Source organism: Acipenser ruthenus, chromosome 19, assembly GCF_902713425.1.
Source record: "Acipenser ruthenus chromosome 19, fAciRut3.2 maternal haplotype, whole genome shotgun sequence".
NCBI classification, from domain to species: Eukaryota; Metazoa; Chordata; class Actinopteri; order Acipenseriformes; family Acipenseridae; genus Acipenser; species Acipenser ruthenus.
Genome location: NC_081207.1, coordinates 3,048,863 through 3,066,282, shown reverse-complemented (window position 1 = coordinate 3,066,282; position 17,420 = coordinate 3,048,863).

Below are 17,420 nucleotides of genomic sequence, written 5' to 3'. Positions count from 1 at the left end.
AGAGGTGAGTTACTGGGGTAAGTAATTATGTTGGTTGTGTTCACAGATGAAGGAGAAAAATACCTGCCCTGTGGAGGAAGCAGGTAGGAGAAGATAGCTCAGGAACTCACTTTTGGGACCTGGATTTGAACCACTATCTTCCGGGAGAGAAGGACATGGGATTAGCCCACTGCACCACCAGCTCCCACAGGAAAACCATGCTTCACACTGTATATAAGGTCAATTAACCAATTATTTGAAAAAGATGGACAGAATCAGCAGGATTTTGCTTTATCATTGAATACATAGGAAATGAACCATTTTTTTAAAATAAAGGAATGAACTATTTTAGATCTGAACCCAGACCTCCAAGGAGGAACAAACACGTTGTGCTGTAAATTAGCCCACTGTGCCATCTCACTTCAATGGAACAACTTGCTTTTTCATGGATTACAATGTAGGCCAAATCCTTTGTTTGTTGGAGGAGTTGGAGGTTAATTCAGTAAAGGCCACTGCCTAGCCTGAATTACAAAGGCTTGTGTGTTGTGTTTAACTGTTTAACTCCTGTGTTTTTCTTAAAGTGCATGAGTGCTTTAACTACAGCTTCCTGACTCTGAGTCTCATTCATGGTGCTATCCTGTAACAGTATCCTATTTTTGCATGGTATAACGTTATCAGCATTTGAGGGAGGGATCGTTTGAAAACTAATGAAAAATGAAAATCAAAACCATTGTTTTTCCTCTCTTTTATCAATCACAATCCCTTTGGGGAGATCATATTTTTTTTTTTAATTTCACCTACACAATGAACATGGCTCAAGCCAGAAGGTCTTTCCTAATTTATCATGGTTCCTTCATAGACTAGGGGGAGCTGCCTGACAACCATAAAATCAGAGGACGAGAGGAGCAGACACAATTAATGCTCATGCAATGCAAATGCTTCTTTATTAAATGCGGCTCTCCTGCACTGGACCATCTGCTTACTATCATACCACAAGGCTGTGTGAGCTGGAGTCATTTGTAGCCTTAATAATTTTATCTCTTAATTAAAATACAGCAGGGCAGGGGTGATGTTGTGTGCAGCTGGTCTAGATTGGAGTTTCATTCAGTCTGCTGACCCCAAAGAGCCCACCCAGTTCAAACCCAGCCCAGCAGGTCAAGGTGTGCTACCAGCCCTCTGAGGTTAAACAAAAGATTCCCGTCTATGAGTTTAAAAACAAACCTATTGTATGGTATTCCACTATTAAAGAACAAAGGTTTACTTTACATGCCTTCCTGGCAGACATTGTCTTTGCATGCAGGGTTAGATTCTGCACGCATGTTTAACAATAAAATGCATATTATACATTTAATAAATGTTATAAATTTGAACCACAGCTTTCAATAATGCATATACAAATATACAGGATTTGAGAAGATGAATTCAAGGAAGTGGGTGAAGCATCCGTACATTGTGGTACTTTTAATTAGTAATAGTAACAGTTCAGTTGTGGTGTTTCTGTGCTCTTGTGGGTGAACTGTGTTCTGCTGTCTTTGTGGCCTCCCTTCTCAGATCTAAATGGCTTCTTGAATTCATGCACAGAAACAAAATCCAACACATGCACACTCTAATTGCTTTATGTATTGCTTTATGCCTTGCTGCTTGATGGTTTTGTCATGAAAGGGTAAAAGTTTACCTTGTTAAATCTGCACTGTGATTCTGCAGGTCCTTGTTCATATACCATGCACTTACCATTGCGTGCAAGCTCATTTTCCTTCCTTTAACAACACTATGTTGTTCTACACTTTGGGGTTGTTTTTAATAAGCTACGCAGCATGGATCTTAAGACCACTGCCCCTAAAACCTGTAAACCGCTGGACTCTCTATGCTTTATTTTTTATTGCATTTAATATTGCTTAATAGCGGGTTTTAATAAATACAATTCTTGAGAACATAGCAGCAGGGTTAATATAGTGGTATAGAGATATATAATCATTTTTGGTACACTTTCACCATGGCATACTAAGATAAAATAGCTTGTTGTTTCTGCTATATTCTTAGTATGCTGGCTAGATATTATTTTCTTTTAGACTACCCACTCTGAAGAGCATTACTTCCTATCACAGTTTGACATAAGTTGACATTTTAATACCTTCCTGTGTAGAATACTACACATCTGCACACATATAAATCAACATTAATTTAGTTATATTATATTTAACATCATGTAATCAAAGAAACTGCAAAATGATATCGCACAATTCTACCGGAAGCCATAATAGTAGTACAGTATTTCACGTTAGATTTCGAAATGTCACATTTTTCAATTGTCAGTTTTTCGTTAAAAATATGGACAACTACAAAGCGGTATGTAATTCAATATGCTAATGTAACATTATTCAGCAGGTTTCATTTGACTTTATGCATCGACATATACTGTAGATGCATATATCATAATATTATATTATGTAATGAGGAAGTTAATCACCTTAAAAAAATAAATCCTCACATCTACAAGACTACAATCTTAATTAAATAGCGTCCAGATTAGTCTTGCTTACAGGACTCAATTTAGATACAGGCAGTGCAATGTTATGGTAGTTTTCAGCTGTATTGATAATATCTGGACAGTACTGGGGTGTATTTATATACACTGTTAAAAGCATAGGGGTGTTTTGAAATAATGGAGGCACGATTGTCTAGCAAGTCCTGGCTCGACTACACCACTGTTGCCTGTAGAAAATAGTACTGGAACGGTGTTCTGGCTCACGTACATCACTGAGGGAGGCAGATAAGAAGATACTATGTGTGTCAGTGGCAGTCCTTTCTCCAGAACTTTAGTTACAAATGTACACTGGTATGGTATCCCAATGGGAGTTTTAAAAACGTTGCTGTATTCGGTCCGACGTTTCCTAGTTTTGCTAATTTATGGAGAAAGGATAACGAAATACAAGGAACAGGGCATGTATTCATAACCAAACTCTGCATGTTAGTAGGAATTGTGCCTGCCTCCAAAACAAAATCCATTATCATTAATTCACATGCCATGAACAGTTAGCCTGGAAGCTAAAATACTGTGGTGTTTCGTTATGGCTTTTTAATTTCCATCAGCTTCACAGATACAGACGTTGTTAACAGTTAATAGAGCCTGAACAATCAACATCCCATGTTCCATATGTGTTCCTGACAGGCTGGCCCGACTCATTAACGTGCCAGCAAATAATCCAGCTATATTAAGATACATCAGAGTAAGCACAAAACAATTACAAGAAAGCAAACAAAATTAAATTGGCAGATTGCGTTTATGATTAACACCTTGTAAGCATCGGAATTGATACAGATTGCTTATGAGCGTTACAATGTTTCACCACCCTAGCATTCACACCAGTGTATTTATTTTTCTTCTAGAGCTGTTAATTCATTTGCCCTTGTCACACAAGTACTATAGACTTTAAATAAATCGTTGCTATTAATCACCGGAGGGCCATTATGGTACTCGATTGCAGCACTAAATCAGGAACAGAATGGAACTCGCAGCAATCTTCAAAAAGAAATTAGAAACTGTCTGGCTAATGTTCGCACTGCTAATGCGAATTGGGTTTGAACTTTTTTTTTTTTTAACAATCAAAGACCATATGGCAAACATATTGCTACAGGTCATTTGGTTTTATAGCTGTTTTCTTGAAGAACCCAAAGGGGAGAGAAACACACAGTGTGGGTAAATAATATGACCCATTGGGTTTCCATCAAGCCTCTTTAGTCTTATTAGCAGAGCAAGCCCTGAGCTCTGGGAACATTTAGCATACCCAGGCTCTAATTATCGTTATTTAAAAGAAAAATTAAAGTGACATTTCTTACTACGAGGGGCCTCTTCATAGTTTACCCTTCTCCGGTTTCGTTTATTTAACTGTAATTCGTTCTTCTTTTTTACACAATGCCCTGTCACTGGAGAGTGGATATATGCAGAGCTCAGTACAAGGAGATTCTTGTTTCTAAAGCAAGAACATCCACTGATTAACTATTCCTAGTCTGGGGCGCATGGCCTCCTTTGTCTATCTTTCCATAGATGCATATTGGAACTGGGCAGGCCAGTGCAACAGTTCCATACAGTATGATGCATTTCTGCAATATAATACTGCCCCTGTTGGTGAAAAGATATAATGAGTGCACTATTAAATACTCATGCACTACAAGGACTACAAGGTAACTGGTTCACTTCCAGCCTCTGCCACTAACTCCTGTGCACACAGGTAAGTATGTCAGATCCATTGCTCTCTATTATTTCCTGTATCTCAGCACAGGAATCACATTATCTAGGAAGCTTTGCTGAGTAATCAAAAACTGATTGCTGTACAGGTTCTGGAGGTGGTTCTAAACTAAGGATGTTTGTACAAAAAAAATAAAAGGAGACTTTATATAAAAGGTACAGGAGAAACTGAAGAACGCTGCTGCTCATGTTTGCCATCCTATTGTTCAGCATGAAGTCTCAGAAAGCTGTGACCCATAAGCATTCCAGTTTCACAGCACATGGTACTTCTACAGTTTCACGTCGTGAAGTCATGAAGGAGGGATGCGGTCTCGAGTTCAACCTCGGATGAAGCCAGATCCTTCAGATAGCAACTTTTTTATTGAGGTAATAACTTACGCTGGCAGACCCATATACAGAGAATGACCTGCATCTGGTGTGCATCTGGTGTCCGCTGAGCAAGTGCTAAACCATCTGGAGGCTTTCCTTATCCAGGGCCCTGGAAGAAGGACATTTAAAAAAAAAATAAAAAAAATGATATATTTAAATACTATTCAATTTATACAGAACTCTGCCATGTACAGTATGCATTTATAGTTTCATTGTGTTTTTACTACCATATTTTGAACAGGCATATTTGTTGAATCAACACTTCTGTGCTTTAATGCCTAAGTCCCTAGGTTATTGGAGATAAAGTGAAGTCCACTTACTGTCACAGTGATATTAAAAGGGTTTGACTGTATAACTGCTTTTCCAGGTTGACCCTTGTCAGGCACTTTATGCATATCCTGGAGCACATTTTATACTCCCCTCACTGTGTTCCTAACCATTCAAACAAACCTGAATATGTTTTTTTTTTTTTTAAATTGCGCTTTTATTGATAGTGAAATTATTACTATGGCTGAAGCCAGGTCTGCAGCAATGACATTTGCCTGATCTCTTTATTAACAGTTAGGATTGTATTGTGATCCCTGCCTAACCCCTGCAGCTACTGCTTAGGTTACAATGAGATTCTTTTTCTTTTCATCCTCACCTCCGCTGTAAGAAAGCTGATGAACACAAAATAAACTGAAGATGTATTTACACAAACTTCAGCAATATTACCTGGACAAAGAAAGGTCCAGTTACACTACGGGGTCTCTTGTCAATTAGCAGTGCCATTTTGAAAATGATTCATGAAATTCATTCATGTAGTTAATGTACATGCCTTTTGAATTGCATGCATTGTAAGCAACACTATCTGAAAGGAAAGCAGAGGAAGCATGGGGTGCTGTGATAGGTGCGGACCAGCTTGGGCCAGAGGACTGGTTCACATTCAAAGACACTAATAAGGAAAGCAGTGAGAATGACACTGAAGCAAATTAAAGGAAAGAAATGTTGTGTTTAATAACATTAATAATTCCCTTATAAGAAAAAAAGAAAAGAGAGAAACACAGAGACACAACTGTCAACTGATCAGTGTGACTTTCACCCTCACCTCAGCGCTAAGGACATCACATTGTTAATTTTAATGAGTTAAATTTCTGTGAAAACCATCCTTGTGAAGAAGAAAAGCATTTTATAATTGAACCACATATCAATTCAAACATATATTAACAGCATAATGTGATTACTACAATGGAAAGAGACCCACATTCCAGATCTCTGTGCTGAGCCTAAACATTTTCACTGTTGGATACAAAATAACAGCGGTTAGCACCAACGTGTACCGATGGATTGGATATGTAATGACAAGTGTTACTTGGATTAATGTATAATAATAATAATAATAATAATAATAATAATAATAATAATACTTGTCCATACATATACACACACACACACACACACACACACACATTGTTTTTAGTCGCCAACCTACCATTGGGATATCATTATACTATTATTGTTCTTTGGTATCATGGTGCTGCAATGGATTACTAGTCTGTATTGGTTAATACGATTGTAATGTATGAACATGTTAAATCTGTTGTACCATTCTGTCAAAGGTTCATGCCATTGTAGCACCACTGCATTGAAGATCATTTAGTAAAGGCTAAAACATTGATATTTTAAATGTTATTTTCTGTATAATCAATGAAGTTTCAACTTCAAATTTGTAGACACCCAATACTGTAATAAATGGATTGCATATGAGAAAGCAGAAGAGTGCAAATCAGAATTCACAGGTGGGGGAGATTGAGTAATGGTAAGACCCAAGGCAGGTGACAGAGAATCGAACCCAGGATCCCTTGGTACTTCAGTCTTCTACTCCTTGACCAAACCAGCTCCATTGCTAGAATAGGGAACTGAATGTGGCACAGAGCTCCAAAACTTTCTATCGGTTTGAAACGCACCATTTTTGTCACAATTCCAATCCACTTTAACAGACCTTATTGATAGTGATGGTTAATGATCGTGTTCTGAAGAATGCCTATGGGCCCTTAACAACCAGGTAATTAAAGTGCAATTTACAAATGAACTTGTATGCATCAAACGGAATTCTAATAGCGTTGTTAATGAGATAATAATTAGCAAGTGTCACTCACAACTGTGCTGCACTCGGAGTGCAAAAGTGACAAAGTTAACAAAGTGATTAGCTCTGGTAATAAAGAAAAAGTTCATTTAAAGTAGTGGAAATCAAAAAATAGAATGAATGAATAAATATATAAATAAATAACCTGCTGTTTAAGGATTAATAAACATGATTTAAAAAAAAAAATAAAGATGAAAACTTTCTCACAGAATTTGGGGCTAGATTTTCTATGTTTTTCTAATTCAAATCACTGTTGCCATGATTTTTTCTTTATTTTTGAAAAGGAAAAACCTACCCGATAAAGCTACAAAAACATTTATTTTTAAGAGCTTGGATGTAGTCTAAAATAGGTGATTATAGGTTTTTTTTTTTAGAATTTAAAATATATATATATATATATATATATATATAATACTGTTACTTAAGATTTGTAGAACGTAAGACTATTGGGCCTAATATTTTGTGCCTTTTATGTCAGCTCAGAATGCTACTGCCTCTTGTATAGAATGTCTCACAGAACAAAATAATTAGAAACCAAAAACAAACATATTTCAATCCAATACACTCAATAGTGCTGAATACTGCATTTTAGTTTATTTGAGTATTTCTTAATATTTAAATCCAGAAATGATTAGTAGTCAGTCAGCATAATTAGCTACTTGAAATGTTCAGAGAATGGGACACATTTCTTGAAGGAAACACGCACACACACGCTAAGTCAATTTAGAACAAAGGCTCTCAAATTAATTTTTCAAGTGCAATTCAGTGGTTAATCAGGAAAAATGACCTGCCAGCATTTGAGCTGGGGTTTAAACAACTGAATCAACATCTTTTTAGTGTTTATTCACAAATGATTAAATGGGATAGATTGTCTTTGGCTAATGAACAGCACAAAGGGTTTTTTCAACCAGTAATTAAGTCATTGAATAGAGACAGGACTTGATTACTACAGAATGCTAAACTTGTGTTAATTGACAATGAACCAATTGACAATGGGTTAAATATACATACATACATACATACATACATACATACATACATACATACATACCCTCACCCAATGGCTTGGTAAATTGGATATTATGTCAGGCAGCACACATGCTACTAATTAATATAATACAAGTATCATCAGCTTGGCATTGGAAGTTAACAAGTAGAAATAAGAATTTAACCAGCACACATCAAAACAAATTCTTAAAACCATACATAATTCACAAGCTAGGTTCCCAAGACTGTTTCAGTGGGTACTGAAAACTCAATCCTTCACTAGATTAAGAAAAGACAATCCGCATTCCAGAAGGGCCTGATAAGGTCTGCCTGCTGCATAATTGCACTCATGGTTTAGATCCAATCAAAGGCCATTAAAGGTAGAGGTTACAGAGCAGAAGCTTCATAATCACTACACTTGTTCACCTTGTTCACCCTACCTACATAATGCTGGGTTGTGATCTCATTATTTAGGTAGTTACCCAATCCACGCTCCCTAAATAATGCATGGCCAACAAGCTTTGAAACCGCATCACTGCCATTCACTTCTTTCACAATCACGTTTTCAGCAGGTGAGGATTGCTCTTTATTTAGGGAGAGTGAATAGGGTAAAAAAACTGGTGCTTATTAAAAACACCCCCATTAGGCATAATGGTAGGTTTCTTCCAACCACACCTCCCATATGCAGTGGCACAGCCCACAACACAATCTGGCCAGATAGTTGGGGGGGGGGGGGGGGGGGGGGGGGTTCTGGGTCAAGCAATACATTAGCTTGACAATAATTAACAGAAATTAGAGAGCAATTAAAATGCTAATTAGCTTTCATTTTCTGTTTCCCAATAACACTTTGTTAGCACTGTTCATATTAATGGTTAGGGTTTACAGTGAGTTAACTGTTTAATTATTACAGGGTTTGTAAATAAGTCTAATTAAGAAAGTTAATTTTTTTTCAGGGATATAGTGGAGGCCGTCATACACAAGAAGTTATTCCACATACTGTAAAGCAGTCATTTATAACATACTTTACCTTGATACTAACACTTCATTCTGAGGTTTTACACACCCTGATCAACCTTAATCTTGGACTAGTGAGATCCAAGTCTTCTATATTATATTTCGTATTCTATATTATTTTATACATGTTGTTGATGTACGCCGTGGTCTTCATCGTCATACCGATTGATCTAATGTTGAATTTACAGCCATGGTGTGTGTGGGGGGGGGCTTCATATCTTAATGACTTACTTGTTTAGGTCGTGTGGATGGGGTGTCACAGCCACAGCCAGTTCAGTTGCTGTGGCCTCATGTATTGATGGGTGCTATAGCAGAAATCTCCATGCAAATCAGTCAAGTCTATTGTATCGTATATCATCTGGTTATTCTGAAAGAGACCATTGCTATCTGGGCCTATTAGAAACCATCAATGAGGGGGAGAGTGTGAATTAAAATCAAGGAGATAACTTCTATATGTTTTATATATATATATATATATATATATATATATATATATATATATATATATTAACCTCGTCTAATTACCATAGTTAGTGGATCTGTTGGCTTCTCAACTGGTTCAGAAGAGACTGTAATTGATGATTCAACAAGTTTGGGATGATAATAAAGTTGTCTGTATGATAGTGTCATGTTACTTTTTTTTTTTTTTTAGCACAATTGTTTTGACACAACAAAAAAATAAATTCATAAACAATTTAAGGTTAAATTAAAACTTTTGTTTAATTGTTATACACCACAAAATATTTTTTAAAAAACGTTAATTTGATATATTTAAAAATAAATAAATAAATAACAACCATACACACATCTGAAATGTTTATAGGTTCACTTTATTAAAATATTTCCTGTGGGGTAAAAAAGAAATCGATGGGGTCCTTGATCCCCATAACCCCATGCTAAAAACACCCATGGTTAAATGTTTGTTGAAATACAAATAAACTGACACTTCAAACGATGCTTCAGTATTCGTAACGACATCTGTACAGATAAATAAATACACGTTGGTAGATGAAGCTCATCTGACTTTGTTTATTTGGTTATGTTTTCCTGCAATGGGATGCACACCATTGACAGTGTGGCCCGGGGGCATGTGCAGTATGTAGTGAGCTATAATCACCTTGCCCTGTCCCAGCAGGAGAACACACAGCAGCAAGAGGCTGGCAAGAAAATAAATGATACAACTCTAGAGCATCATCAAAGACACATCTAAACATCCTTACCGCTGTCAATCCAACACACCGGGACTAAACGAGGCGGTTCTTTATATGCAAATCAGCCTGTTTATGAAGTTGTCTGAGGATGATTCCTAACAGCTTGCAGGATCAATTGGGCCCTTCTGTTAACACACTCACTGGATGGAGGCCTGCTTCACAGACAGTTGTACCCAAACCAATTGACTTCCATCTGACTCATTTTCGTCACATGTATTGGTTGTAGCCAGCTGTTACCTACACAAGGATGTCATGACCCCAGACCCAGTCTCAAGTCATGATTATTAAATCTGCTCTGATAAATACATTATGCTTCCTGTTATCATGGTACATGACACACAGGCTGAGGAGAATGAGGCTGGTTGATGACTTGGTGCTACAATGCATTCCAGCTTGAAGATTCTAGCACATTTTTGCGAAATGAAACTTGACAGGCACATCTTGTCTTTTATCCTACTCTTTCATGTGACCTCTTGAGTTCATTCAAGAACCATTTGGTGATCTACAATGAGCTATGCTGTGTTTCTGGTCTTGTATCCCAATACAAACGATACATACCTCTATTACAATATGATATATCATGTAAAAAAAAGCATCACGATTCATTGATACACAATTAATTGTTACACTCCTATTTAACATACAACAGAGCAGTCTGATTTATTATTATTATTATTATTATTATTATTATTATTATTATTATTATTATTATTATTATTATTATTATTAGAAGGAGAAGTTGTCGTAGCGGTAGTATTATTATAAGTAGTAATAGTTTTTAGACCTTCAGTTATAGGAAATGATAAAACAAGCACAAATACTTCATAAGGAGGGGCACCATTGTATGAAGCATGCAAGCAGGGGATATCTTCCTCTTTGATAACTTGATTATTAACTTTAATATGAAAAAGTTACATTTAACATGAAAAAGAAGAAAATAGCAGCCACGAAAATCAATGTCAGTCTTGCTTCTTCATATATAAATATTATAAAAAAAAACCAAAACTTTTGTTTCTACCAAAAGATTGCACGAACGTTAATCATATTCAACCTTTAGAGGTCGAAACAACTTTCCGGTTTAGACGTGCTACAACAATGGAATGAAATCACACTTAAAAGGCACGTAAAATCAGTGATTAACTCTGTAATTAGGTGCTGCAATAAGCTTCTTCATTTGAGGGGAAAGAGGGGCCTCTGATTAATTACAACAGGGAGTTTGTTAAGCCTGTTACCAACTGCAAGGAGAACTGCCATCAGACGTTCTGAGAACCATCCCCTTTATAACTTCAGGCCTATGTCTCCACAAGAGCCTGGGCCTCAATTAGCCTTCCCAATTCAGGATGAAAACAATCTCCATTTTCTCATTAAAAGATGAAAGGACTATTCTTTTTTTCACACGGGGGTAATTTAGCTGCTGTGAAGAAGAAGTTTAGCTTATTATAGGGACTGATTAGAAAGAAATAAAACAAGACAATGGGATTAGTTTGAATCGAGCACAGTGGCCTAAGAGCCCTTTGGTAGCTACATTGCCAGCGAGAATGGATAATGGGAGATTGATTAGGGTTAATGGACTTATTTTTCAGGTCATGCTGGTCTGCAGCTCAGAGGTTTTGCCAGTCAGACGCGTATTTACACAAGCCATAAATCAATCAGATTGGAGGGAATCATCCCATTCATTGCCTCAAATTGCTGCTAACAAAGCTGTTGTTTCATTGTCATTCCAGCCCACCACTCCAAAACCGATACACCCTCCAATACCAAATCGCATGAGCCTTTCCGAGGCAAACCATTAATTCAGCTGGAGTTTCCGCTAAGAAATAATTGAAGGAAAATTGACTTGTTGCAAAATCATATGCTTTGGAATGTATAATGCAGAAGGTTATTGTTCTGACATGTGCAAGTTATCTAGTTTAGATAACCTCTGGCAAGCCAAGTGCTGTTTTATAACTTCCCACTGTGGGAAAATCGGCCATGTAATACATTGACCGGAGCTGGCAATATGCCTGAGATTTGCCCTCAGAGGAAAATAAGGGCCCTTATCTCATACAATTTTGTGCAATGAGCCAGGGGTGAAAATTGATTTGAAAATCGGTGCACCAGAGAGCTTACTGGTGCTAAATGATCAAACCCCGCCCTAATCAAGCCACCCTGACAACTTCCCACACTACACAAACCTTCTCTCCTGTGTATGTGGAGTGTGGGTGGGTCATGCGAGTAGTCCAGACCCAATGAGAAACTATTATCACCTATGGTTGCTAAGGAATAAAAAATAAATAAATGTAAAAAAAATGAAAGATGGTGCCAGAATTGAATGTTGCTGGTGCTATATGAGGTATCCTGGCTCCAAATTTGCACCCCTGAGCTACACAATGAAACTTGTGTCAGTCAGGAAAAGACAAACCAAAAACTACACAAAAATGATTATAGAAACAAACTTTTTTCTGCTGTTCACATTTACAGTATATTATTTCCACAATTTGCAGCTTGAGAAGAACTGTTTAGCCCCCCCATGACCTTATCTTTCCCACATCCATGGTCTAGCAAGTGCTCATGCAAGTCTAAACCATTGACAACTGATAGAGAGAGAACCAGGTGGCCTAATAATAGGTTTTGATTGCAGTGGAGTCATTGTCTTATTAGATAATTAACCCTAAAATGTATGCAATGCAGTGGACTGTGTGGTTGCATTTCTACTTCTCTGTTACACATTGGGGATATTCTTATTAATATCCTTACACTCCTATCTCTCTGGTTACCAAGCTGAACTGACTTCTGAGCCAGACAGCTACAGGTTCCAATTCTACCTAAAATTTGGTATTTTATATATGAGTTTATATGTTATCCAAATCGACTTACAGGGACAAGGGGGTGAATTATGCATCAACTACTGCTGAGTCACTTACAATAGGACCTAAATTTTACGTCTCATCTGAAAGTAACGCAGCAAAATAATGGTCTGAAAGGCATATCTAGCAAATATTTGCACCCTCCTGCTTGTTGACAGCTCATACAAGCTTCAGAGCAATCGATGCATAGAATCTGAACGTACCACAGAGATGTGGGGACATGGCATTCTTCTTCCTGCAACAAGAAACGGCACAGGATTCATTTGAAGACACGTTCTGGACAAATACAAGCAAACTGTTCATCTTCTGGAATTGTTGCTGGAATTGCAAGCATAAAATAATACTCATTGTTGTTTGTTCATGGGGATTTTGTGACTCAGATTCTGGTAGACCTCAGCCACCTGCCTTTATTACATGTGCCCTGTTGTAGACTGCTTAAATTATAGCCTTTTGTGCTTGTCCCAGTTTCTGATGTTAAGAAGACTTATGGGCCTGTGTTTTCCACTATAGACCACTTGCAGGTGCATTGGCCAATCAATTCATAGTATAAGGTATGAAGTGGGCAATTTGCCCACAGTGGAAAATCTGGCCCATGAGGTTCTTGTTCTAAAGTACAGTACCATACATATAACTTGGAGGAGTCTGGTACCTTGGCACATGAAACTTCAGTCATATCCCTACAGTTAAAGTAATTTGACTTGCAAGACTTTGATGCCTCAGAATGACATATTCCCCTCTCAGCCTCTGTAAAGAAAGGCCAGTGTGTGGGGAGGGCGCTGGCTTCAGCCCATGGCATTGCTGTTCTTTTGATTGATCGAGAGCTTCAGCCTTGAGTGTTGTAAACCTGGAACAGTTCACAAGCACTACGTTTCTCATTTAAAAAGTAAGCGTGTATAAAAGAACCTGTGGCCCCCTTAATAAATCCAGCTCACATTCCTATTGACGGCAGCCTCTGCACCTTTGCCCTCTTAGATTGGTATCTGCTGAATTAAGACCCAATTAGAGCCAATTGGGCTTGCAGTGTAAAAGTTATTGCCATAAGGAACTGCTTAAGGGTTTAAGACCTATTTTGACAGGGGGCCCTAAACAGCCCTCTGATTGAATGGTGCTCCCTGCTTTTTTAAATAGGAGTGAAATGTGAACCTCAGATAAAAGGTTAGGAGGTAATTATAGTTGCTGAAATTGGCTAAGAAAAATCTTTACTGTTCCTTAGTATCCTGCAGGTGAAGACCAGAATCCGAAAGCAATGCCAACATGAAGGAAAGCCATTTCATTCTGCAAAAATACTACAATACCATACAAAACAAAAACATTAACCTGACCTTCAGTGTTGTGTCTTATTGCTGTTTGAATAACGGGAATTCATATCTTTGTCTATGTGTATCTCTCCTACTTCTTGCTATCTTTACAGAGTAGTTATGTTTCAATATTTATGATAAGTGCTGCAAAAGCACTCATTGAAAATGACTTGATGGAACTGTAAAGCACCATATGGTTTCATCATGTTGTCTGTATAAGCGTTTTACCAGGCAGTGTGCAAAATCAAGTTTGCATTCGTTATATGAATGTATGAAGATCATTTACACACTTAAAATGTAATAAATAAATAAGTAAAAGGATATGTTAAAAAATAGTTTGGGCTACTTCTTTCACTATACAGACATCATTACACAAAGTTAACTAACCATTAACTCCAAACCATTTTGCTCTTAAACAGGGAACTTTAAGACCTTGCGCACACACCAATACACATAAAAAAATAAAAAAATAAACTTTCCTTTCATTAAACCTAAGAGCAAAGCTTACATCTTTTGTGTCTCACTTGGCCGACACAATAGGGGCAATAAGAGGCCTAACTCACCTATCCATTGCTGCAATAGGGATCTTATTAGAAAAAAAGAGATGAGCAAGCATTCAGACTGCCACTAACCTCCAGCTAGGCTTTACACGTGCAAGAATGAGGGGGTTCCACCGTATGGCCTTTCAAAGGGTCCCCATTTAGCGATGAGGGGCTATTGTCCTATTGTCCTGTGGGTGAATGCGCATTCCTTGTAGAAGAACAGGAAGGCTTGATTGGCAGTTCAGATATGTTATGGCTTACCGACCTGTCATTAGGTTTGAATAACAAGGGCACAAGAAAATAGTGAGCTGAGGAGAGGAGGGCAGGACAGCTACCAATAAATAAAATGCTTTCAAAGCCCCTGCAAGATAAATCTGTTGGTTTTCTCAGTTAAGTGAATGCTGGCTTCCTTTGATCTTTAATGAGCACAATGGTTGATGTACTTCATACAGTTAGAGATTGATAAGATCATGCAGACAGGACAGAAGGGGGCTGATCTTGTGTACTGCTTTATCTGGGCTGACCATTATTGGATGCTTTGCACTGACGTGGGTGAATTGAACACTATAATGCCAATCAATAAGCTATAGAAGACCAGGTGTGCAGCTGAACAGGAGATGGGCTGTGCACAGGATGGGGTGTGCACAAATTAGATTGTATTGAATTCTTTAGGTCTGTTCACTGGGCATGTATGCTCTACCAGTTCATTGACAACCAATTATTTGCACTTGTTCCATATGCTCTATATAACCAGGGAGTAATCAATACTGAATACTGTTGGATTGGCTTATAGTACCGAATATGTTTTTTAATGACATTCGTTTTCTTCGGGGAAGTATAACTATGAACTAATTTAGTTATCCCCTTCCTCTAATCATTATCATCAGTTTGGAAGAAGTCAAATAAAAAAGATAAAACCTATACACTGCTCTTAAATATTTACAGAACATATTCTTTCCGGCTTGTTGACAGCTCATACAGGCTTCAGAGCGGTCCATTTTCCCCCTCACCGTCCCCTTGCTCTCTTAATATATTGGTATCTCTGAATAGATAATCGTCTTCCCTTCAGATACGCAACACTTTAATGAACAAACCTATATAGCCCATTGCAGACCACAGCATTGCCAGCCACGACAAGACAACAGATTTGGAATACATATCCAGTGGCTACCAGGTGATTGGGATACAATTTAATCATTTAAAAATGTGGCACCATTCTACCAACTGAATGAGCACATCATTAGTACAGAGGGCTTGTCATTGCAGTGCCAATGTAGATTATTTGCTAAGGGTCATTTAAAGTTAATGCTAAGTAAGTTCTCATTCAGCTAATTATTTGGCATTACAAAAAATGAGGAAAACACAATTAAAAAGCGGCTAATTGCAGGCTTGCTAATATTTATTTAAGTTAATGTAGGGAAATCTCGGCGGCGCTCATTAAGCAAATCCCAGCCTGAGACGGAGCAGGAGCAAGCACAAATATTTACCTCCGATTAGTCATGTTGAAGGAAGGGGAATTTAAACGGGATTAGACCTCATTAGGAGCCCGCAGTCAGAGATTTTTGAATATGTCAGTAAGAATTCAAATTAACTATCCTTAAGCAACAGTTCACAAACATGTCAGTTTTATGGCTTTCTGTCTGCGGGGGAACTGGCTTTTTAATCACACGTAGGAGTCAATAACAGAGCATTACACGAAAGTGGTTTCATCTTGTAGGGATTGTATGCATCCAATGCATATAACATACAAGTACAATACATTGAGGGCTAAATTCTCTATTTACTCCAAATGGTCATTAGCGCATTTTTTTTGTCTGACAGAAAAAAAAACCATAATTAGCATTTTTAAAACGAATAACAAAACATTTTAGACTGATCTCAATCCCCTAAATTAAATGCCTGGGTTGTTTATTTCAGGGATGGTGACTTTTCTACTATATGAAGCAGGTGTTCTGAAGTAGGTCATGAAGTTCTGTGTTTCAGTCTTGTAAGGTCTCGGGAAAAGGAAAGGTTTTGACACAATCCTGCTGATATCAATGCACTCACATTGAGTGTAATGTTCATTACGGACACTATTTGTAGTAGCAACAAGAGCAGAGTACACAACAAGTTCCGGCCTGTTATTTCTAGGTTTACGGTGTTAAGTTTTCAGGAATGGCTAAGTCCATTGTATCCCGTGTTCAAATCCCTTTGCACAATATTTGTTCTTGTCAAACAACACGTTTGGTGTGATTGCAGTTTAACGGGCCTTAGTAATACAATCATGCCTTGTTTAAACTAGGTATATCACCTTACCAAATGAGTCCTGAGATGATCTCAAGATTGCATGTTTCCGAACTGTGGGAATTATTTCCCCATTGAACCATTTTCTCCAATTCTGGGGTGTTTGCTGGGCACCTGCATTCTTGAGGAAGGCTGTATTCTGTTACTGCAATGAAAAGGAATCAAAAACAACAACCCAGCTGGAAGCAGAACTTGACAACATTGTCAAGTGGAAAGTAAACAACAGAAAAACAAGCAGCCTGATAATTAACAGCAAATGAGGAGGAGATGGCATTGATCCCCATTTCACTGGTAGTGGTGAATTAGAAACAGAGGATCAGGCAAAGCTGAGTTAATACGGAATATCGACTTGAGGTTTGCTTATTGTCATGTTTTGGAATAAGACGATACTGTAAGGCCCTCCCAATAAGAAAAACAGTTACATCATACACTATATGGAATAATCTTGTACTAGCATCTGGTTACCGAGGGAGTATTTACACACGGCCAGCATTACTGAACACCAGCCAAAGGTGTTTGC